The sequence below is a fragment of the Nelumbo nucifera genome, chromosome 4, assembly GCF_055504915.1.
Source record: "Nelumbo nucifera cultivar China Antique chromosome 4, China Antique-T2T, whole genome shotgun sequence".
In the NCBI taxonomy this organism is placed as follows: Eukaryota; Viridiplantae; Streptophyta; class Magnoliopsida; order Proteales; family Nelumbonaceae; genus Nelumbo; species Nelumbo nucifera.
This window is the reverse complement of record NC_142652.1, coordinates 51,615,575-51,635,167: the sequence shown is the minus strand read 5'-3', so window position 1 is coordinate 51,635,167 and position 19,593 is coordinate 51,615,575. Positions and strand designations below refer to the sequence as shown.

Below are 19,593 nucleotides of genomic sequence, written 5' to 3'. Positions count from 1 at the left end.
TGTTGTTTCTGGGAGACAACTGGAAACAATGCGTCGGATACTCGGACCATTTGCAGCACGATCGTCATTACTGAATGGCAACGATGCAAGAACCGGGCTTTCGGCATTCGTCGTGCATTGTGGGCCCCGCGATAGTATTGCATCTATCCGGAGGTGCGGCAGATCTGAAAAGCAAACACTCTGCTCACGTAGGAGCTTGTGCACGGTTACCAAGGGAGGAAGGCTGCATACACAGTTTTTTCAAATCTAAAACAATTAATGGAGGGGAGCAAGATAGTGCATAAAGATCTAAGCGAGCATGAATTAAACGGGTGCTATCATACCAGCACTAATGCACCGGATCTCATCAGAACTCCGAAGTTAAGTGTGCTTGGGCGAGAGTAGTATTAGGATGGGTGACCTCCTGGGAAGTCCTTGTGTTTCACCCCAATTTTATTAATATTTTATTTCGATATCGTATTTGCAAATTCCATTTGTCGTGTCGGCGAGACAAACTCAAACAACGCGCCGGATACTCGAACCATTTGTGAAACGATCGTCATTACTGAATGGGAACCGTGCAAAAACCGGGCTTTTGGCATTCGTCGTGCATTGTGGGCCCCGCGATAGTATTGCATCTATCCGGGGGTGCGGCAGATCTGAAAAGCAAACACTCTGCTCACATAGGAGCTTGTGCACGGTTACCAAGGGAGGAAGGCTGCATACACAGTTTTTTCAAGTCTAAAACAATTAATGGAGGGGAGCAAGATAGTGCATAAAGATCTAAGCGAGCATGAATTAAACGGGTGCGATCATACCAGCACTAATGCACCGGATCCCATCAGAACTCCGAAGTTAAGTGTGCATGGGCGGGAGTAGTCCTAGGATGGGTGACCTCCTGGGAAGTCCTCGTGTTGCACCCCAATTTTATTAATATTTTATTTCGATATCGTATTTGCAAATTCCATTTGTCGTTTCGGCGAGACAAACGCAAACAACGCGCCGGATACTCGGACCATTTGCGGCACAATCGTCATTACTGAATGAGAACCGTGCAAAAACCGGGCTTTTGGCATTCGTCGTGCATTGTGGGCCCCGCGATAGTATTGCATCTATCCGGGGGTGCGGCAGATCTAAAAAGCAAACACTCTGCTCACGTAAAAGCTTGTGCACGGTTACCAAGGGAGGAAGGCTGCATACACAGTTTTTTCAAGTCTAAAACAATTAATGGAGGGGAGCAAGATAGTGCATAAAGATCTAAGCGAGCATGAATTAAACGGGTGCGATCATACCAGCACTAATGCACCGGATCCCATCAGAACTCTGAAGTTAAGCGTGCTCGGGCGAGAGTAGTACTAGGATGGGTGACCTCCTGGGAAGTCCTCGTGTTGCACTCCAATTTTATTAATATTTTATTTTGATTTATATTTGCAAATTCCATTTGTTGTTTCTGGGAGATACTGGAAACAATGCGTCGGATACTCGGACCATTTGCGGCACGATCGTCATTACTGAATGGCCACGATGCTAGAACCGGGCTTTCGGCATTCGTCATGCATTGTGGGCCCCGCGATAGTATTGCATCTATCCGGAGGTGCGGCAGATCTGAAAAACAAACACTCCGCTCACGTAGGAGCTTGTGCACGGTTACCAAGGGAAAGAGGCTGCATACACATTTTTTTCAAATCTAAAACAATTAATGGAAGGGAGCAAGATAGGTCATAAAGATCTAAGCGAGCATGAATTAAACGGGTGCTATCATACCAGCACTAATGCACCGGATCTCATCAGAACTCCGAAGTTAAGTGTGCTTGGGCGAGAGTAGTATTAGGATGGGTGACCTCCTGGGAAGTCCTTGTGTTTCACCCCAATTTTATTAATATTTTATTTCGATATCGTATTTGCAAATTCCATTTGTCGTTTCGGCGAGACAAACTAAAACAACGCGCCGGATACTCGGACCATTTGCGGCACGATTGTCATTACTGAATGGGAACCGTGCAAAAACCGGGCTTTTGGCATTCGTCGTGCATTGTGGGCCCCGCGATAGTATTGCATCTATCCGGGGGTGCGGCAGATCTGAAAAGCAAACACTCTGCTCACGTAGGAGCTTGTGCACGGTTACCAAGGGAGGAAGGCTGCATACACAGTTTTTTCAAGTCTAAAACAATTAATGGAGGGGAGCAAGATAGTGCATAAAGATCTAAGCGAGCATGAATTAAACGGGTGCGATCATACCAGCACTAAAGCACCGGATCCCATCAGAACTCCGAAGTTAAGTGTGCATGGGCGGGAGTAGTCCTAGGATGGGTGACCTCCTGGGAAGTCCTCGTGTTGCACCCCAATTTTATTAATATTTTATTTCGATATCGTATTTGCAAATTCCATTTGTCGTTTCGGCGAGACAAACGCAAACAACGCGCCGGATACTCGGACCATTTGCGGCACGATTGTCATTACTGAATGGGAACCGTGAAAAAACCGGGCTTTTGGCATTCGTCGTGCATTGTGGGCCCCGCGATAGTTTTGCATCTATCCGGGGGTGCGGCAGATCTAAAAAGCAAACACTCTGCTCACATAAGAGCTTGTGCACGGTTACCAAGGGAGGAAGGCTGCATACACAGTTTTTTTCAAGTCTAAAACAATTAATGGAGGGGAGCAAGATAGTGCATAAAGATCTAAGCGAGCATGAATTAAACGGGTGCGATCATACCAGCACTAATGCACCGGATCCCATCAGAACTCCGAAGTTAAGCGTGCTTGGGCGAGAGTAGTACTAGGATGGGTGACCTCCTGGGAAGTCCTCGTGTTGCACCCCAATTTTATTAATATTTTATTTTGATTTGTATTTGCAAATTCCATTTGTTGTTTCTGGGAGACAACTGGAAACAATGCGTCGGATACTCGGACCATTTGCGGCACGATCGTCATTACTGAATGGCAACGATGCAAGAACCGGGCTTTCGGCATTCGTCATGCATTGTGGGCCCCGCGATAGTATTGCATCTATCCGGGGGTGCGGCAGATCTGAAATACAAACACTTTGCTCACGTAGGAGCTTGTGCACGGTTACCAAGGGAGGAAGGCTGCATACACAGTTTTTTCAAATCTAAAACAATTAATGGAGGGGAGCAAGATAGTGCATAAAGATCTAAGCGAGCATGAATTAAACGGGTGCGATCATACCAGCACTAATGCACCGGATCCCATCAGAACTCCGAAGTTAAGCGTGCTTGGGCGAGAGTAGTACTAGGATGGGTGACCTCCTGGGAAGTCCTCGTGTTGCACCCTAATTTTATTAATATTTTATTTTGATTTGTATTTGCAAATTCCATTTGTTGTTACTGGGAGACAACTGGAAACAATGCGTCGGATACTCGGACCATTTGCGGCACAATCGTCATTACTGAATGGCAACGATGCAAGAACCGGGCTTTCGGCATTCGTCATGCATTGTGGGCCCCGCGATAGTATTGCATCTATCCGGGGGTGCGGCAGATCTGAAATGCAAACACTCTGCTCACGTAGGAGCTTGTGCACGGTTACCAAGGGAGGAAGGCTGCATACACAGTTTTTTCAAATCTAAAACAATTAATGGAGGGGAGCAAGATAGTGCATAAAGATCTAAGCGAGCATGAATTAAACGGGTGCGATCATATCAGCACTAATGCACAGGATCCCATCAGAACTCCGAAGTTAAGCGTGCTTGGGCGAGAGTAGTACTAGGATGGGTGACCTCCTGGGAAGTCCTCGTGTTGCACCCCAAATTTTATTAATATTTTATTTCGATATCGTATTTGCAAATTCCATTTGTCGTTTCGGCGAGACAAACGCAAACAACGTGCCGGATACTCGGACCATTTGCGGCACGATTGTCATTACTGAATGGGAACCGTGCAAAAACCGGGCTTTTGGCATTCATCGTGCATTGTGGCCCCGCGATAGTATTGCATCTATCCGGGGGTGCGGCAGATCTAAAAGGCAAACACTCTGCTCACGTAAGAGCTTGTGCACGGTTACCAAGGGAGGAAGGCTGCATACACAGTTTTTTCAAGTCTAAAACAATTAATGGAGGGGAGCAAGATAGTGCATAAAGATCTAAGCGAGCATGAATTAAACGGGTGTGATCATACCAGCACTAATGCACCGGATCCCATCAGAACTCCGAAGTTAAGCGTTCTTGGGCGAGAGTAGTACTAGGATGGGTGACCTCCTGGGAAGTCCTCGTGTTGCACCCCAATTTTATTAATATTTCATTTTGATTTGTATTTGCAAATTCCATTTGTTGTTTCTGGGAGACAACTGGAAACAATGCGTCGGATACTCGGACCATTTGCGGCACGATCGTCATTACTGAATGGCAACGATGCAAGAACCGGGCTTTCGGCATTCGTCATGCATTGTGGGCCCCGCGATAGTATTGCATCTATCCGGGGGTGCGGCAGATTTGAAATGCAAACACTCTGCTCACGTACGAGCTTGTGCACGGTTACCAAGGGAGGAAGGCTGCATACACAGTTTTTTCAAATCTAAAACAATTAATGGAGGGGAGCAAGATAGTGCATAAAGATCTAAGCGAGCATGAATTAAACGGGTGCGATCATACCAGCACTAATGCACAGGATCCCATCAGAACTCCGAAGTTAAGCGTGCTTGGGCGAGACTATTACTAGGATGGGTGACCTCCTGGGAAGTCCTCGTGTTGCACCCCAATTTTATTAATATTTTATTTCGATATCGTATTTGCAAATTCCATTTGTCGTTTCGGCGAGACAAACGCAAACAACGTGCCGGATACTCGGACCATTTGCGGCACGATAGTCATTACTGAATGGGAACCGTGCAAAAACCGGGCTTTTGGCATTCATCGTGCATTGTGGGCCCCGCGATATTATTGCATCTATCAGGGGGTGCGGCAGATCTGAAAAGCAAACACTCTGCTCACGTAGGAGCTTGTGCACGGTTACCAAGGGAGGAAGGCTGCATACACAGTTTTTTCAAGTCTAAAACAATTAATGGAGGGGAGCAAGATAGTGCATAAAGATCTAAGCGAGCATGAATTAAACGGGTGCGATCATACCAGCACTAATGCACTGGATCCCATCAGAACTCCGAAGTTAAGCGTGCTTGGGCGAGAGTAGTAATAGGATGGGTGACCTCCTGGGAAGTCCTCGTGTTGCACCCCAATTTTATTAATATTTTATATTGATTTGTATTTGGAAATTCCATTTGTTGTTTCTGGGAGATACTGGAAACAATGCGTCGGATACTCGGACCATTTGCGGCACGATCGTCATTACTGAATGGCCACGATGCAAGAACCGGGCTTTCGGCATTCGTCATGCATTGTGGGCCCCACGATAGTATTGCATCTATCCGGAGGGGCGGCAGATCTGAAAAGCAAACACTCCGCTCACGTAGGAGCTTGTGCACGGTTACCAAGGGAAGAAGGCTGCATACACATTTTTTTCAAATCTAAAACAATTAATGGAAGGGAGCAAGATAGGTCATAAAGATCTAAGCGAGCATGAATTAAATGGGTGCGATCATACCAGCACTAATGCACCGGATCCCATCAGAACTCCGAAGTTAAGTGTGCTTGGGCGAGAGTAGTATTAGGATGTGTGACCTCCTGGGAAGTCCTTGTGTTGCACCCCAATTTTATTAATATTTTATTTCGATATCGTATTTGCAAATTCCATTTGTCGTTTCGGCGAGACAAACTCAAACAACGCGCCGGATACTCGGACCATTTGCGGCACGATCGTCATTACTGAATGGGAACCGTGCAAAAACCGGGCTTTTGGCATTCGTCGTGCATTGTGGGCCCCGCGATAGTATTGCATCTATCCGGGGGTGCGGCAGTTCAAAAAAGCAAACACTCTGCTCACGTAAGAGCTTGTGCACGGTTACCAAGGGAGGAAGGCTGCATACACAGTTTTTTCAAGTCTAAAACAATTAATGGAGGGGAGCAAGATAGTGCATAAAGATCTAAGCGAGCATGAATTAAACGGGTGTGATCATACCAGCACTAATGCACCGGATCCCATCAGAACTCCGAAGTTAAGCGTTCTTGGGCGAGAGTAGTACTAGGATGGGTGACCTCCTGGGAAGTCCTCGTGTTGCACCCCAATTTTATTAATATTTTATTTTGATTTGTATTTGCAAATTCCATTTGTTGTTTCTGGGAGACAACTGGAAACAATGCGTCGGATACTCGGACCATTGGCGGCACGATCGTCATTACTGAATGGGAACCGTGCAAAAACCGGATTTTTGGCATTCGTCGTGCATTGTGGGCCCCGCGATAGTATTGCATCTATCCGGGGGTGCGGCAGATCTGAAATGCAAACACTCTGCTCACGTACGAGCTTGTGCACGGTTACCAAGGGAGGAAGGCTGCATACACAGTTTTTTCAAGTCTAAAACAATTAATGGAGGGGAGCAAGATAGTGCATAAAGATCTAAGCGAGCATGAATTAAACGGGTGCGATCATACCAGCACTAATGCACCGGATCCCATCAGAACTCCGAAGTTAAGTGTGCATGGGCGGGAGTAGTCCTAGGATGGGTGACCTCCTGGGAAGTCCTCGTGTTGCACCCCAATTTTATTAATATTTTATTTTGATATCGTATTTGCAAATTCCATTTGTCGTTTCGGCGAGACAAACGCAAACAACGCGCCGGATACTCGGACCATTTGCGGCACGATCGTCAGTACTGAATGAGAACCGTGCAAAAACCGGGCTTTTGGCATTCGTCGTGCATTGTGGGCCCCGCGATAGTATTGCATCTATCCGGGGGTGCGACAGATCTGAAAAGCAAACACTCTGCTCACGTAGGAGCTTGTGCACGGTTACCAAGGGAGGAAGGCTGCATACACAGTTTTTTCAAGTCTAAAACAATTAATGGAGGGGAGCAAGATAGTGCACAAAGATCTAAGCGAGCATGAATTAAACGGGTGCGATCATACCAGCACTAATGCACCGGATCTCATCAGAACTCCGAAGTTAAGCGTGCTTGGGCGAGAGTAGTACTTGGAAGGGTGACCTCCTGGGAAGTCCTCGTGTTGCACCCCAATTTTATTAATATTTTATTTTGATTTGTATTTGCAAATTCCATTTGTTGTTTCTGGGAGACAACTGGAAACAATGCGTCGGATACTCGGACCATTTGCGGCACGATCGTCATTACTGAATGGCAACGATGCAAGAACCGGGCTTTCGGCATTCGTCGTGCATTGTGGGCCCCGCGATAGTATTGCATCTATCCGGAGGTGCGGCAGATCTGAAAAGCAAACACTCTGCTCACGTAGGGGCTTGTGCACGGTTACCAAGGGAGGAAGGCTGCATACACAGTTTTTTCAAATCTAAAACAATTAATGGAGGGGAGCAAGATAGTGCATAAAGATCTAAGCGAGCATGAATTAAACGGGTGCTATCATACCAGCACTAATGCACCGGATCTCATCAGAACTCCGAAGTTAAGTGTGCTTGGGCGGGAGTAGTATTAGGATGGGTGACCTCCTGGGAAGTCCTTGTGTTTCACCCCAATTTTATTAATATTTTATTTCGATATCGTATTTGCAAATTCCATTTGTCGTGTCGGCGAGACAAACTCAAACAACGCGCCGGATACTCGAACCATTTGCGAAACGATCGTCATTACTGAATGGGAACCGTGCAAAAACCGGGCTTTTGGCATTCGTCGTGCATTGTGGGCCCCGCGATAGTATTGCATCTATCCGGGGGTGCGGCAGATCTGAAAAGCAAACACTCTGCTCACATAGGAGCTTGTGCACGGTTACCAAGGGAGGAAGGCTGCATACACAGTTTTTTCAAGTCTAAAACAATTAATGGAGGGGAGCAAGATAGTGCATAAAGATCTAAGCGAGCATGAATTAAACGGGTGCGATCATACCAGCACTAATGCACCGGATCCCATCAGAACTCCGAAGTTAAGTGTGCATGGGCGGGAGTAGTCCTAGGATGGGTGACCTCCTGGGAAGTCCTCGTGTTGCACCCCAATTTTATTAATATTTTATTTCGATATCGTATTTGCAAATTCCATTTGTCGTTTCGGCGAGACAAACGCAAACAACGCGCCGGATACTCGGACCATTTGCGGCACAATCGTCATTACTGAATGAGAACCGTGCAAAAACCGGGCTTTTGGCATTCGTCGTGCATTGTGGGCCCCGCGATAGTATTGCATCTATCCGGGGGTGCGGCAGATCTAAAAAGCAAACACTCTGCTCACGTAAAAGCTTGTGCACGGTTACCAAGGGAGGAAGGCTGCATACACAGTTTTTTCAAATCTAAAACAATTAATGGAGGGGAGCAAGATAGTGCATAAAGATCTAAGCGAGCATGAATTAAACGGGTGCGATCATACCAGCACTAATGCACCGGATCCCATCAGAACTCTGAAGTTAAGCGTGCTCGGGCGAGAGTAGTACTAGGATGGGTGACCTCCTGGGAAGTCCTCGTGTTGCACTCCAATTTTATTAATATTTTATTTTGATTTATATTTGCAAATTCCATTTGTTGTTTCTGGGAGATACTGGAAACAATGCGTCGGATACTCGGACCATTTGCGGCACGATCGTCATTACTGAATGGCCACGATGCTAGAACCGGGCTTTCGGCATTCGTCATGCATTGTGGGCCCCGCGATAGTATTGCATCTATCCGGAGGTGCGGCAGATCTGAAAAACAAACACTCCGCTCACGTAGGAGCTTGTGCACGGTTACCAAGGGAAAGAGGCTGCATACACATTTTTTTCAAATCTAAAACAATTAATGGAAGGGAGCAAGATAGGTCATAAAGATCTAAGCGAGCATGAATTAAACGGGTGCTATCATACCAGCACTAATGCACCGGATCTCATCAGAACTCCGAAGTTAAGTGTGCTTGGGCGAGAGTAGTATTAGGATGGGTGACCTCCTGGGAAGTCCTTGTGTTTCACCCCAATTTTATTAATATTTTATTTCGATATCGTATTTGCAAATTCCATTTGTCGTTTCGGCGAGACAAACTCAAACAACGCGCCGGATACTCGGACCATTTGCGGCACGATTGTCATTACTGAATGGGAACCGTGCAAAAACCGGGCTTTTGGCATTCGTCGTGCATTGTGGGCCCCGCGATAGTATTGCATCTATCCGGGGGTGCGGCAGATCTGAAAAGCAAACACTCTGCTCACGTAGGAGCTTGTGCACGGTTACCAAGGGAGGAAGGCTGCATACACAGTTTTTTCAAGTATAAAACAATTAATGGAGGGGAGCAAGATAGTGCATAAAGATCTAAGCGAGCATGAATTAAACGGGTGCGATCATACCAGCACTAATGCACTGGATCCCATCAGAACTCCGAAGTTAAGCGTGCTTGGGCGAGAGTAGTAATAGGATGGGTGACCTCCTGGGAAGTCCTCGTGTTGCACCCCAATTTTATTAATATTTTATTTTGATTTGTATTTGGAAATTCCATTTGTTGTTTCTGGGAGATACTGGAAACAATGCGTCGGATACTCGGACCATTTGCGGCACGATCGTCATTACTGAATGGCCACGATGCAAGAACCGGGCTTTCGGCATTCGTCATGCATTGTGGGCCCCACGATAGTATTGCATCTATCCGGAGGGGCGGCAGATCTGAAAAGCAAACACTCCGCTCACGTAGGAGCTTGTGCACGGTTACCAAGGGAAGAAGGCTGCATACACATTTTTTTCAAATCTAAAACAATTAATGGAAGGGAGCAAGATAGGTCATAAAGATCTAAGCGAGCATGAATTAAATGGGTGCGATCATACCAGCACTAATGCACCGGATCCCATCAGAACTCCGAAGTTAAGTGTGCTTGGGCGAGGGTAGTATTAGGATGTGTGACCTCCTGGGAAGTCCTTGTGTTGCACCCCAATTTTATTAATATTTTATTTCGATATCGTATTTGCAAATTCCATTTGTCGTTTCGGCGAGACAAACTCAAACAACGCGCCGGATACTCGGACCATTTGCGGCACGATCGTCATTACTGAATGGGAACCGTGCAAAAACCGGGCTTTTGGCATTCGTCGTGCATTGTGGGCCCCGCGATAGTATTGCATCTATCCGGGGGTGCGGCAGTTCTAAAAAGCAAACACTCTGCTCACGTAAGAGCTTGTGCACGGTTACCAAGGGAGGAAGGCTGCATACACAGTTTTTTCAAGTCTAAAACAATTAATGGAGGGGAGCAAGATAGTGCATAAAGATCTAAGCGAGCATGAATTAAACGGGTGTGATCATACCAGCACTAATGCACCGGATCCCATCAGAACTCCGAAGTTAAGCGTTCTTGGGCGAGAGTAGTACTAGGATGGGTGACCTCCTGGGAAGTCCTCGTGTTGCACCCCAATTTTATTAATATTTTATTTTGATTTGTATTTGCAAATTCCATTTGTTGTTTCTGGGAGACAACTGGAAACAATGCGTCGGATACTCGGACCATTGGCGGCACGATCGTCATTACTGAATGGGAACCGTGCAAAAACCGGGCTTTTGGCATTCGTCGTGCATTGTGGGCCCCGCGATAGTATTGCATCTATCCGGGGGTGCGGCAGATCTGAAAAGCAAACACTCTGCTCACGTAGGAGCTTGTGCACGGTTACCAAGGGAGGAAGGCTGCATACACAGTTTTTTCAAGTCTAAAACAATTAATGGAGGGGAGCAAGATAGTGCATAAAGATCTAAGCGAGCATGAATTAAACGGGTGCGATCATACCAGCACTAAAGCACCGGATCCCATCAGAACTCCGAAGTTAAGTGTGCATGGGCGGGAGTAGTCCTAGGATGGGTGACCTCCTGGGAAGTCCTCGTGTTGCACCCCAATTTTATTAATATTTTATTTCGATATCGTATTTGCAAATTCCATTTGTCGTTTCGGCGAGACAAACGCAAACAACGCGCCGGATACTCGGACCATTTGCGGCACGATTGTCATTACTGAATGGGAACCGTGAAAAAACCGGGCTTTTGGCATTCGTCGTGCATTGTGGGCCCCGCGATAGTTTTGCATCTATCCGGGGGTGCGGCAGATCTAAAAAGCAAACACTCTGCTCACATAAGAGCTTGTGCACGGTTACCAAGGGAGGAAGGCTGCATACACAGTTTTTTTCAAGTCTAAAACAATTAATGGAGGGGAGCAAGATAGTGCATAAAGATCTAAGCGAGCATGAATTAAACGGGTGCGATCATACCAGCACTAATGCACCGGATCCCATCAGAACTCCGAAGTTAAGCGTGCTTGGGCGAGAGTAGTACAAGGATGGGTGACCTCCTGGGAAGTCCTCGTGTTGCACCCCAATTTTATTAATATTTTATTTTGATTTGTATTTGCAAATTCCATTTGTTGTTTCTGGGAGACAACTGGAAACAATGCGTCGGATACTCGGACCATTTGCGGCACGATCGTCATTACTGAATGGCAACGATGCAAGAACCGGGCTTTCGGCATTCGTCATGCATTGTGGGCCCCGCGATAGTATTGCATCTATCCGGGGGTGCGGCAGATCTGAAATACAAACACTTTGCTCACGTAGGAGCTTGTGCACGGTTACCAAGGGAGGAAGGCTGCATACACAGTTTTTTCAAATCTAAAACAATTAATGGAGGGGAGCAAGATAGTGCATAAAGATCTAAGCGAGCATGAATTAAACGGGTGCGATCATACCAGCACTAATGCACCGGATCCCATCAGAACTCCGAAGTTAAGCGTGCTTGGGCGAGAGTAGTACTAGGATGGGTGACCTCCTGGGAAGTCCTCGTGTTGCACCCCAATTTTATTAATATTTTATTTTGATTTGTATTTGCAAATTCCATTTGTTGTTACTGGGAGACAACTGGAAACAATGCGTCGGATACTCGGACCATTTGCGGCACAATCGTCATTACTGAATGGCAACGATGCAAGAACCGGGCTTTCGGCATTCGTCATGCATTGTGGGCCCCGCGATAGTATTGCATCTATCCGGGGGTGCGGCAGATCTGAAATGCAAACACTCTGCTCACGTAGGAGCTTGTGCACGGTTACCAAGGGAGGAAGGCTGCATACACAGTTTTTTCAAATCTAAAACAATTAATGGAGGGGAGCAAGATAGTGCATAAAGATCTAAGCGAGCATGAATTAAACGGGTGCGATCATATCAGCACTAATGCACAGGATCCCATCAGAACTCCGAAGTTAAGCGTGCTTGGGCGAGAGTAGTACTAGGATGGGTGACCTCCTGGGAAGTCCTCGTGTTGCACCCCAAATTTTATTAATATTTTATTTCGATATCGTATTTGCAAATTCCATTTGTCGTTTCGGCGAGACAAACGCAAACAACGTGCCGGATACTCGGACCATTTGCGGCACGATTGTCATTACTGAATGGGAACCGTGCAAAAACCGGGCTTTTGGCATTCATCGTGCATTGTGGCCCCGCGATAGTATTGCATCTATCCGGGGGTGCGGCAGATCTAAAAGGCAAACACTCTGCTCACGTAAGAGCTTGTGCACGGTTACCAAGGGAGGAAGGCTGCATACACAGTTTTTTCAAGTCTAAAACAATTAATGGAGGGGAGCAAGATAGTGCATAAAGATCTAAGCGAGCATGAATTAAACGGGTGTGATCATACCAGCACTAATGCACCGGATCCCATCAGAACTCCGAAGTTAAGCGTTCTTGGGCGAGAGTAGTACTAGGATGGGTGACCTCCTGGGAAGTCCTCGTGTTGCACCCCAATTTTATTAATATTTCATTTTGATTTGTATTTGCAAATTCCATTTGTTGTTTCTGGGAGACAACTGGAAACAATGCGTCGGATACTCGGACCATTTGCGGCACGATCGTCATTACTGAATGGCAACGATGCAAGAACCGGGCTTTCGGCATTCGTCATGCATTGTGGGCCCCGCGATAGTATTGCATCTATCCGGGGGTGCGGCAGATTTGAAATGCAAACACTCTGCTCACGTACGAGCTTGTGCACGGTTACCAAGGGAGGAAGGCTGCATACACAGTTTTTTCAAATCTAAAACAATTAATGGAGGGGAGCAAGATAGTGCATAAAGATCTAAGCGAGCATGAATTAAACGGGTGCGATCATACCAGCACTAATGCACAGGATCCCATCAGAACTCCGAAGTTAAGCGTGCTTGGGCGAGACTATTACTAGGATGGGTGACCTCCTGGGAAGTCCTCGTGTTGCACCCCAATTTTATTAATATTTTATTTCGATATCGTATTTGCAAATTCCATTTGTCGTTTCGGCGAGACAAACGCAAACAACGTGCCGGATACTCGGACCATTTGCGGCACGATAGTCATTACTGAATGGGAACCGTGCAAAAACCGGGCTTTTGGCATTCATCGTGCATTGTGGGCCCCGCGATATTATTGCATCTATCAGGGGGTGCGGCAGATCTGAAAAGCAAACACTCTGCTCACGTAGGAGCTTGTGCACGGTTACCAAGGGAGGAAGGCTGCATACACAGTTTTTTCAAGTCTAAAACAATTAATGGAGGGGAGCAAGATAGTGCATAAAGATCTAAGCGAGCATGAATTAAACCGGTGCGATCATACCAGCACTAATGCACTGGATCCCATCAGAACTCCGAAGTTAAGCGTGCTTGGGCGAGAGTAGTAATAGGATGGGTGACCTCCTGGGAAGTCCTCGTGTTGCACCCCAATTTTATTAATATTTTATATTGATTTGTATTTGGAAATTCCATTTGTTGTTTCTGGGAGATACTGGAAACAATGCGTCGGATACTCGGACCATTTGCGGCACGATCGTCATTACTGAATGGCCACGATGCAAGAACCGGGCTTTCGGCATTCGTCATGCATTGTGGGCCCCACGATAGTATTGCATCTATCCGGAGGGGCGGCAGATCTGAAAAGCAAACACTCCGCTCACGTAGGAGCTTGTGCACGGTTACCAAGGGAAGAAGGCTGCATACACATTTTTTTCAAATCTAAAACAATTAATGGAAGGGAGCAAGATAGGTCATAAAGATCTAAGCGAGCATGAATTAAATGGGTGCGATCATACCAGCACTAATGCACCGGATCCCATCAGAACTCCGAAGTTAAGTGTGCTTGGGCGAGAGTAGTATTAGGATGTGTGACCTCCTGGGAAGTCCTTGTGTTGCACCCCAATTTTATTAATATTTTATTTCGATATCGTATTTGCAAATTCCATTTGTCGTTTCGGCGAGACAAACTCAAACAACGCGCCGGATACTCGGACCATTTGCGGCACGATCGTCATTACTGAATGGGAACCGTGCAAAAACCGGGCTTTTGGCATTCGTCGTGCATTGTGGGCCCCGCGATAGTATTGCATCTATCCGGGGGTGCGGCAGTTCTAAAAAGCAAACACTCTGCTCACGTAAGAGCTTGTGCACGGTTACCAAGGGAGGAAGGCTGCATACACAGTTTTTTCAAGTCTAAAACAATTAATGGAGGGGAGCAAGATAGTGCATAAAGATCTAAGCGAGCATGAATTAAACGGGTGTGATCATACCAGCACTAATGCACCGGATCCCATCAGAACTCCGAAGTTAAGCGTTCTTGGGCGAGAGTAGTACTAGGATGGGTGACCTCCTGGGAAGTCCTCGTGTTGCACCCCAATTTTATTAATATTTTATTTTGATTTGTATTTGCAAATTCCATTTGTTGTTTCTGGGAGACAACTGGAAACAATGCGTCGGATACTCGGACCATTGGCGGCACGATCGTCATTACTGAATGGGAACCGTGCAAAAACCGGGCTTTTGGCATTCGTCGTGCATTGTGGGCCCCGCGATAGTATTGCATCTATCCGGGGGTGCGGCAGATCTGAAATGCAAACACTCTGCTCACGTACGAGCTTGTGCACGGTTACCAAGGGAGGAAGGCTGCATACACAGTTTTTTCAAGTCTAAAACAATTAATGGAGGGGAGCAAGATAGTGCATAAAGATCTAAGCGAGCATGAATTAAACGGGTGCGATCATACCAGCACTAATGCACCGGATCCCATCAGAACTCCGAAGTTAAGTGTGCATGGGCGGGAGTAGTCCTAGGATGGGTGACCTCCTGGGAAGTCCTCGTGTTGCACCCCAATTTTATTAATATTTTATTTTGATATCGTATTTGCAAATTCCATTTGTCGTTTCGGCGAGACAAACGCAAACAACGCGCCGGATACTCGGACCATTTGCGGCACGATCGTCAGTACTGAATGAGAACCGTGCAAAAACCGGGCTTTTGGCATTCGTCGTGCATTGTGGGCCCCGCGATAGTATTGCATCTATCCGGGGGTGCGACAGATCTGAAAAGCAAACACTCTGCTCACGTAGGAGCTTGTGCACGGTTACCAAGGGAGGAAGGCTGCATACACAGTTTTTTCAAGTCTAAAACAATTAATGGAGGGGAGCAAGATAGTGCACAAAGATCTAAGCGAGCATGAATTAAACGGGTGCGATCATACCAGCACTAATGCACCGGATCTCATCAGAACTCCGAAGTTAAGCGTGCTTGGGCGAGAGTAGTACTTGGAAGGGTGACCTCCTGGGAAGTCCTCGTGTTGCACCCCAATTTTATTAATATTTTATTTTGATTTGTATTTGCAAATTCCATTTGTTGTTTCTGGGAGACAACTGGAAACAATGCGTCGGATACTCGGACCATTTGCGGCACGATCGTCATTACTGAATGGCAACGATGCAAGAACCGGGCTTTCGGCATTCGTCGTGCATTGTGGGCCCCGCGATAGTATTGCATCTATCCGGAGGTGCGGCAGATCTGAAAAGCAAACACTCTGCTCACGTAGGAGCTTGTGCACGGTTACCAAGGGAGGAAGGCTGCATACACAGTTTTTTCAAATCTAAAACAATTAATGGAGGGGAGCAAGATAGTGCATAAAGATCTAAGCGAGCATGAATTAAACGGGTGCTATCATACCAGCACTAATGCACCGGATCTCATCAGAACTCCGAAGTTAAGTGTGCTTGGGCGGGAGTAGTATTAGGATGGGTGACCTCCTGGGAAGTCCTTGTGTTTCACCCCAATTTTATTAATATTTTATTTCGATATCGTATTTGCAAATTCCATTTGTCGTGTCGGCGAGACAAACTCAAACAACGCGCCGGATACTCGAACCATTTGCGAAACGATCGTCATTACTGAATGGGAACCGTGCAAAAACCGGGCTTTTGGCATTCGTCGTGCATTGTGGGCCCCGCGATAGTATTGCATCTATCCGGGGGTGCGGCAGATCTGAAAAGCAAACACTCTGCTCACATAGGAGCTTGTGCACGGTTACCAAGGGAGGAAGGCTGCATACACAGTTTTTTCAAGTCTAAAACAATTAATGGAGGGGAGCAAGATAGTGCATAAAGATCTAAGCGAGCATGAATTAAACGGGTGCGATCATACCAGCACTAATGCACCGGATCCCATCAGAACTCCGAAGTTAAGTGTGCATGGGCGGGAGTAGTCCTAGGATGGGTGACCTCCTGGGAAGTCCTCGTGTTGCACCCCAATTTTATTAATATTTTATTTCGATATCGTATTTGCAAATTCCATTTGTCGTTTCGGCGAGACAAACGCAAACAACGCGCCGGATACTCGGACCATTTGCGGCACAATCGTCATTACTGAATGAGAACCGTGCAAAAACCGGGCTTTTGGCATTCGTCGTGCATTGTGGGCCCCGCGATAGTATTGCATCTATCCGGGGGTGCGGCAGATCTAAAAAGCAAACACTCTGCTCACGTAAAAGCTTGTGCACGGTTACCAAGGGAGGAAGGCTGCATACACAGTTTTTTCAAATCTAAAACAATTAATGGAGGGGAGCAAGATAGTGCATAAAGATCTAAGCGAGCATGAATTAAACGGGTGCGATCATACCAGCACTAATGCACCGGATCCCATCAGAACTCTGAAGTTAAGCGTGCTCGGGCGAGAGTAGTACTAGGATGGGTGACCTCCTGGGAAGTCCTCGTGTTGCACTCCAATTTTATTAATATTTTATTTTGATTTATATTTGCAAATTCCATTTGTTGTTTCTGGGAGATACTGGAAACAATGCGTCGGATACTCGGACCATTTGCGGCACGATCGTCATTACTGAATGGCCACGATGCTAGAACCGGGCTTTCGGCATTCGTCATGCATTGTGGGCCCCGCGATAGTATTGCATCTATCCGGAGGTGCGGCAGATCTGAAAAACAAACACTCCGCTCACGTAGGAGCTTGTGCACGGTTACCAAGGGAAAGAGGCTGCATACACATTTTTTTCAAATCTAAAACAATTAATGGAAGGGAGCAAGATAGGTCATAAAGATCTAAGCGAGCATGAATTAAACGGGTGCTATCATACCAGCACTAATGCACCGGATCTCATCAGAACTCCGAAGTTAAGTGTGCTTGGGCGAGAGTAGTATTAGGATGGGTGACCTCCTGGGAAGTCCTTGTGTTTCACCCCAATTTTATTAATATTTTATTTCGATATCGTATTTGCAAATTCCATTTGTCGTTTCGGCGAGACAAACTCAAACAACGCGCCGGATACTCGGACCATTTGCGGCACGATTGTCATTACTGAATGGGAACCGTGCAAAAACCGGGCTTTTGGCATTCGTCGTGCATTGTGGGCCCCGCGATAGTATTGCATCTATCCGGGGGTGCGGCAGATCTGAAAAGCAAACACTCTGCTCACGTAGGAGCTTGTGCACGGTTACCAAGGGAGGAAGGCTGCATACACAGTTTTTTCAAGTATAAAACAATTAATGGAGGGGAGCAAGATAGTGCATAAAGATCTAAGCGAGCATGAATTAAACGGGTGCGATCATACCAGCACTAATGCACTGGATCCCATCAGAACTCCGAAGTTAAGCGTGCTTGGGCGAGAGTAGTAATAGGATGGGTGACCTCCTGGGAAGTCCTCGTGTTGCACCCCAATTTTATTAATATTTTATTTTGATTTGTATTTGGAAATTCCATTTGTTGTTTCTGGGAGATACTGGAAACAATGCGTCGGATACTCGGACCATTTGCGGCACGATCGTCATTACTGAATGGCCACGATGCAAGAACCGGGCTTTCGGCATTCGTCATGCATTGTGGGCCCCACGATAGTATTGCATCTATCCGGAGGGGCGGCAGATCTGAAAAGCAAACACTCCGCTCACGTAGGAGCTTGTGCACGGTTACCAAGGGAAGAAGGCTGCATACACATTTTTTTCAAATCTAAAACAATTAATGGAAGGGAGCAAGATAGGTCATAAAGATCTAAGCGAGCATGAATTAAATGGGTGCGATCATACCAGCACTAATGCACCGGATCCCATCAGAACTCCGAAGTTAAGTGTGCTTGGGCGAGGGTAGTATTAGGATGTGTGACCTCCTGGGAAGTCCTTGTGTTGCACCCCAATTTTATTAATATTTTATTTCGATATCGTATTTGCAAATTCCATTTGTCGTTTCGGCGAGACAAACTCAAACAACGCGCCGGATACTCGGACCATTTGCGGCACGATCGTCATTACTGAATGGGAACCGTGCAAAAACCGGGCTTTTGGCATTCGTCGTGCATTGTGGGCCCCGCGATAGTATTGCATCTATCCGGGGGTGCGGCAGTTCTAAAAAGCAAACACTCTGCTCACGTAAGAGCTTGTGCACGGTTACCAAGGGAGGAAGGCTGCATACACAGTTTTTTCAAGTCTAAAACAATTAATGGAGGGGAGCAAGATAGTGCATAAAGATCTAAGCGAGCATGAATTAAACGGGTGTGATCATACCAGCACTAATGCACCGGATCCCATCAGAACTCCGAAGTTAAGCGTTCTTGGGCGAGAGTAGTACTAGGATGGGTGACCTCCTGGGAAGTCCTCGTGTTGCACCCCAATTTTATTAATATTTTATTTTGATTTGTATTTGCAAATTCCATTTGTTGTTTCTGGGAGACAACTGGAAACAATGCGTCGGATACTCGGACCATTGGCGGCACGATCGTCATTACTGAATGGGAACCGTGCAAAAACCGGGCTTTTGGCATTCGTCGTGCATTGTGGGCCCCGCGATAGTATTGCATCTATCCGGGGGTGCGGCAGATCTGAAAAGCAAACACTCTGCTCACGTAGGAGCTTGTGCACGGTTACCAAGGGAGGAAGGCTGCATACACAGTTTTTTCAAGTCTAAAACAATTAATGGAGGGGAGCAAGATAGTGCATAAAGATCTAAGCGAGCATGAATTAAACGGGTGCGATCATACCAGCACTAAAGCACCGGATCCCATCAGAACTCCGAAGTTAAGTGTGCATGGGCGGGAGTAGTCCTAGGATGGGTGACCTCCTGGGAAGTCCTCGTGTTGCACCCCAATTTTATTAATATTTTATTTCGATATCGTATTTGCAAATTCCATTTGTCGTTTCGGCGAGACAAACGCAAACAACGCGCCGGATACTCGGACCATTTGCGGCACGATTGTCATTACTGAATGGGAACCGTGAAAAAACCGGGCTTTTGGCATTCGTCGTGCATTGTGGGCCCCGCGATAGTTTTGCATCTATCCGGGGGTGCGGCAGATCTAAAAAGCAAACACTCTG

General features: G+C 46.5%; 35 non-coding genes and 6 pseudogenes across 35 annotated transcripts; all 41 read left to right on the top strand.

Moving 5' to 3' along the window:
• The first annotated feature begins 309 nt into the window (after positions 1–309).
• Positions 310–428, top strand: LOC148795508 (5S ribosomal RNA; annotated as a pseudogene).
• A 355-nt stretch (positions 429–783) lies between these two features.
• Positions 784–902, top strand: LOC148795507 (5S ribosomal RNA). The gene has a single exon (XR_016073796.1). It is a non-coding gene; the product is annotated as a 5S ribosomal RNA (ribosomal RNA).
• Positions 903–1,257: 355 nt separating this feature from the next.
• Positions 1,258–1,376, top strand: LOC148795506 (5S ribosomal RNA). The gene has a single exon (XR_016072234.1). It is a non-coding gene; the product is annotated as a 5S ribosomal RNA (ribosomal RNA).
• A 353-nt stretch (positions 1,377–1,729) lies between these two features.
• LOC148795505 (5S ribosomal RNA) lies at positions 1,730–1,848 on the top strand (annotated as a pseudogene).
• Positions 1,849–2,203: 355 nt separating this feature from the next.
• On the top strand, positions 2,204–2,322 carry LOC148795504 (5S ribosomal RNA). Its single transcript, XR_016073314.1, has one exon. It is a non-coding gene; the product is annotated as a 5S ribosomal RNA (ribosomal RNA).
• A 356-nt stretch (positions 2,323–2,678) lies between these two features.
• LOC148795503 (5S ribosomal RNA) lies at positions 2,679–2,797 on the top strand. Its single transcript, XR_016072159.1, has one exon. It is a non-coding gene; the product is annotated as a 5S ribosomal RNA (ribosomal RNA).
• Positions 2,798–3,151: 354 nt separating this feature from the next.
• LOC148795502 (5S ribosomal RNA) lies at positions 3,152–3,270 on the top strand. The gene has a single exon (XR_016068823.1). It is a non-coding gene; the product is annotated as a 5S ribosomal RNA (ribosomal RNA).
• A 354-nt stretch (positions 3,271–3,624) lies between these two features.
• LOC148795501 (5S ribosomal RNA) lies at positions 3,625–3,743 on the top strand. The gene has a single exon (XR_016074786.1). It is a non-coding gene; the product is annotated as a 5S ribosomal RNA (ribosomal RNA).
• A 355-nt stretch (positions 3,744–4,098) lies between these two features.
• On the top strand, positions 4,099–4,217 carry LOC148795500 (5S ribosomal RNA). Its single transcript, XR_016072915.1, has one exon. It is a non-coding gene; the product is annotated as a 5S ribosomal RNA (ribosomal RNA).
• A 354-nt stretch (positions 4,218–4,571) lies between these two features.
• LOC148795499 (5S ribosomal RNA) lies at positions 4,572–4,690 on the top strand. The gene has a single exon (XR_016069740.1). It is a non-coding gene; the product is annotated as a 5S ribosomal RNA (ribosomal RNA).
• A 355-nt stretch (positions 4,691–5,045) lies between these two features.
• LOC148795498 (5S ribosomal RNA) lies at positions 5,046–5,164 on the top strand. The gene has a single exon (XR_016074643.1). It is a non-coding gene; the product is annotated as a 5S ribosomal RNA (ribosomal RNA).
• A 353-nt stretch (positions 5,165–5,517) lies between these two features.
• On the top strand, positions 5,518–5,636 carry LOC148795497 (5S ribosomal RNA). Its single transcript, XR_016069954.1, has one exon. It is a non-coding gene; the product is annotated as a 5S ribosomal RNA (ribosomal RNA).
• A 355-nt stretch (positions 5,637–5,991) lies between these two features.
• LOC148795496 (5S ribosomal RNA) lies at positions 5,992–6,110 on the top strand. The gene has a single exon (XR_016072914.1). It is a non-coding gene; the product is annotated as a 5S ribosomal RNA (ribosomal RNA).
• Positions 6,111–6,464: 354 nt separating this feature from the next.
• Positions 6,465–6,583, top strand: LOC148795495 (5S ribosomal RNA). Its single transcript, XR_016073794.1, has one exon. It is a non-coding gene; the product is annotated as a 5S ribosomal RNA (ribosomal RNA).
• Positions 6,584–6,938: 355 nt separating this feature from the next.
• Positions 6,939–7,057, top strand: LOC148795494 (5S ribosomal RNA). The gene has a single exon (XR_016072566.1). It is a non-coding gene; the product is annotated as a 5S ribosomal RNA (ribosomal RNA).
• Positions 7,058–7,411: 354 nt separating this feature from the next.
• LOC148795493 (5S ribosomal RNA) lies at positions 7,412–7,530 on the top strand (annotated as a pseudogene).
• A 355-nt stretch (positions 7,531–7,885) lies between these two features.
• Positions 7,886–8,004, top strand: LOC148795492 (5S ribosomal RNA). Its single transcript, XR_016073793.1, has one exon. It is a non-coding gene; the product is annotated as a 5S ribosomal RNA (ribosomal RNA).
• Positions 8,005–8,359: 355 nt separating this feature from the next.
• Positions 8,360–8,478, top strand: LOC148795491 (5S ribosomal RNA). The gene has a single exon (XR_016072233.1). It is a non-coding gene; the product is annotated as a 5S ribosomal RNA (ribosomal RNA).
• A 353-nt stretch (positions 8,479–8,831) lies between these two features.
• LOC148795490 (5S ribosomal RNA) lies at positions 8,832–8,950 on the top strand (annotated as a pseudogene).
• A 355-nt stretch (positions 8,951–9,305) lies between these two features.
• LOC148795489 (5S ribosomal RNA) lies at positions 9,306–9,424 on the top strand. Its single transcript, XR_016074642.1, has one exon. It is a non-coding gene; the product is annotated as a 5S ribosomal RNA (ribosomal RNA).
• A 353-nt stretch (positions 9,425–9,777) lies between these two features.
• LOC148795488 (5S ribosomal RNA) lies at positions 9,778–9,896 on the top strand. The gene has a single exon (XR_016069160.1). It is a non-coding gene; the product is annotated as a 5S ribosomal RNA (ribosomal RNA).
• A 355-nt stretch (positions 9,897–10,251) lies between these two features.
• Positions 10,252–10,370, top strand: LOC148795487 (5S ribosomal RNA). Its single transcript, XR_016072913.1, has one exon. It is a non-coding gene; the product is annotated as a 5S ribosomal RNA (ribosomal RNA).
• Positions 10,371–10,724: 354 nt separating this feature from the next.
• LOC148795486 (5S ribosomal RNA) lies at positions 10,725–10,843 on the top strand. Its single transcript, XR_016073312.1, has one exon. It is a non-coding gene; the product is annotated as a 5S ribosomal RNA (ribosomal RNA).
• Positions 10,844–11,199: 356 nt separating this feature from the next.
• Positions 11,200–11,318, top strand: LOC148795485 (5S ribosomal RNA). Its single transcript, XR_016072009.1, has one exon. It is a non-coding gene; the product is annotated as a 5S ribosomal RNA (ribosomal RNA).
• Positions 11,319–11,672: 354 nt separating this feature from the next.
• On the top strand, positions 11,673–11,791 carry LOC148795484 (5S ribosomal RNA). Its single transcript, XR_016072147.1, has one exon. It is a non-coding gene; the product is annotated as a 5S ribosomal RNA (ribosomal RNA).
• Positions 11,792–12,145: 354 nt separating this feature from the next.
• LOC148795483 (5S ribosomal RNA) lies at positions 12,146–12,264 on the top strand. The gene has a single exon (XR_016074785.1). It is a non-coding gene; the product is annotated as a 5S ribosomal RNA (ribosomal RNA).
• Positions 12,265–12,619: 355 nt separating this feature from the next.
• On the top strand, positions 12,620–12,738 carry LOC148795482 (5S ribosomal RNA). The gene has a single exon (XR_016072912.1). It is a non-coding gene; the product is annotated as a 5S ribosomal RNA (ribosomal RNA).
• Positions 12,739–13,092: 354 nt separating this feature from the next.
• Positions 13,093–13,211, top strand: LOC148795481 (5S ribosomal RNA). The gene has a single exon (XR_016069739.1). It is a non-coding gene; the product is annotated as a 5S ribosomal RNA (ribosomal RNA).
• A 355-nt stretch (positions 13,212–13,566) lies between these two features.
• On the top strand, positions 13,567–13,685 carry LOC148795480 (5S ribosomal RNA). The gene has a single exon (XR_016069447.1). It is a non-coding gene; the product is annotated as a 5S ribosomal RNA (ribosomal RNA).
• Positions 13,686–14,038: 353 nt separating this feature from the next.
• Positions 14,039–14,157, top strand: LOC148795479 (5S ribosomal RNA). The gene has a single exon (XR_016069953.1). It is a non-coding gene; the product is annotated as a 5S ribosomal RNA (ribosomal RNA).
• A 355-nt stretch (positions 14,158–14,512) lies between these two features.
• On the top strand, positions 14,513–14,631 carry LOC148795478 (5S ribosomal RNA). Its single transcript, XR_016072911.1, has one exon. It is a non-coding gene; the product is annotated as a 5S ribosomal RNA (ribosomal RNA).
• A 354-nt stretch (positions 14,632–14,985) lies between these two features.
• On the top strand, positions 14,986–15,104 carry LOC148795477 (5S ribosomal RNA). Its single transcript, XR_016073792.1, has one exon. It is a non-coding gene; the product is annotated as a 5S ribosomal RNA (ribosomal RNA).
• A 355-nt stretch (positions 15,105–15,459) lies between these two features.
• LOC148795476 (5S ribosomal RNA) lies at positions 15,460–15,578 on the top strand. The gene has a single exon (XR_016072565.1). It is a non-coding gene; the product is annotated as a 5S ribosomal RNA (ribosomal RNA).
• Positions 15,579–15,932: 354 nt separating this feature from the next.
• Positions 15,933–16,051, top strand: LOC148795475 (5S ribosomal RNA; annotated as a pseudogene).
• Positions 16,052–16,406: 355 nt separating this feature from the next.
• Positions 16,407–16,525, top strand: LOC148795474 (5S ribosomal RNA). The gene has a single exon (XR_016073791.1). It is a non-coding gene; the product is annotated as a 5S ribosomal RNA (ribosomal RNA).
• Positions 16,526–16,880: 355 nt separating this feature from the next.
• On the top strand, positions 16,881–16,999 carry LOC148795473 (5S ribosomal RNA). The gene has a single exon (XR_016072232.1). It is a non-coding gene; the product is annotated as a 5S ribosomal RNA (ribosomal RNA).
• A 353-nt stretch (positions 17,000–17,352) lies between these two features.
• On the top strand, positions 17,353–17,471 carry LOC148795472 (5S ribosomal RNA; annotated as a pseudogene).
• Positions 17,472–17,826: 355 nt separating this feature from the next.
• On the top strand, positions 17,827–17,945 carry LOC148795471 (5S ribosomal RNA). The gene has a single exon (XR_016074641.1). It is a non-coding gene; the product is annotated as a 5S ribosomal RNA (ribosomal RNA).
• A 353-nt stretch (positions 17,946–18,298) lies between these two features.
• On the top strand, positions 18,299–18,417 carry LOC148795470 (5S ribosomal RNA). The gene has a single exon (XR_016069159.1). It is a non-coding gene; the product is annotated as a 5S ribosomal RNA (ribosomal RNA).
• Positions 18,418–18,772: 355 nt separating this feature from the next.
• LOC148795469 (5S ribosomal RNA) lies at positions 18,773–18,891 on the top strand. Its single transcript, XR_016072910.1, has one exon. It is a non-coding gene; the product is annotated as a 5S ribosomal RNA (ribosomal RNA).
• Positions 18,892–19,245: 354 nt separating this feature from the next.
• LOC148795468 (5S ribosomal RNA) lies at positions 19,246–19,364 on the top strand. The gene has a single exon (XR_016073311.1). It is a non-coding gene; the product is annotated as a 5S ribosomal RNA (ribosomal RNA).
• The last annotated feature ends 229 nt before the right edge of the window (positions 19,365–19,593 follow it).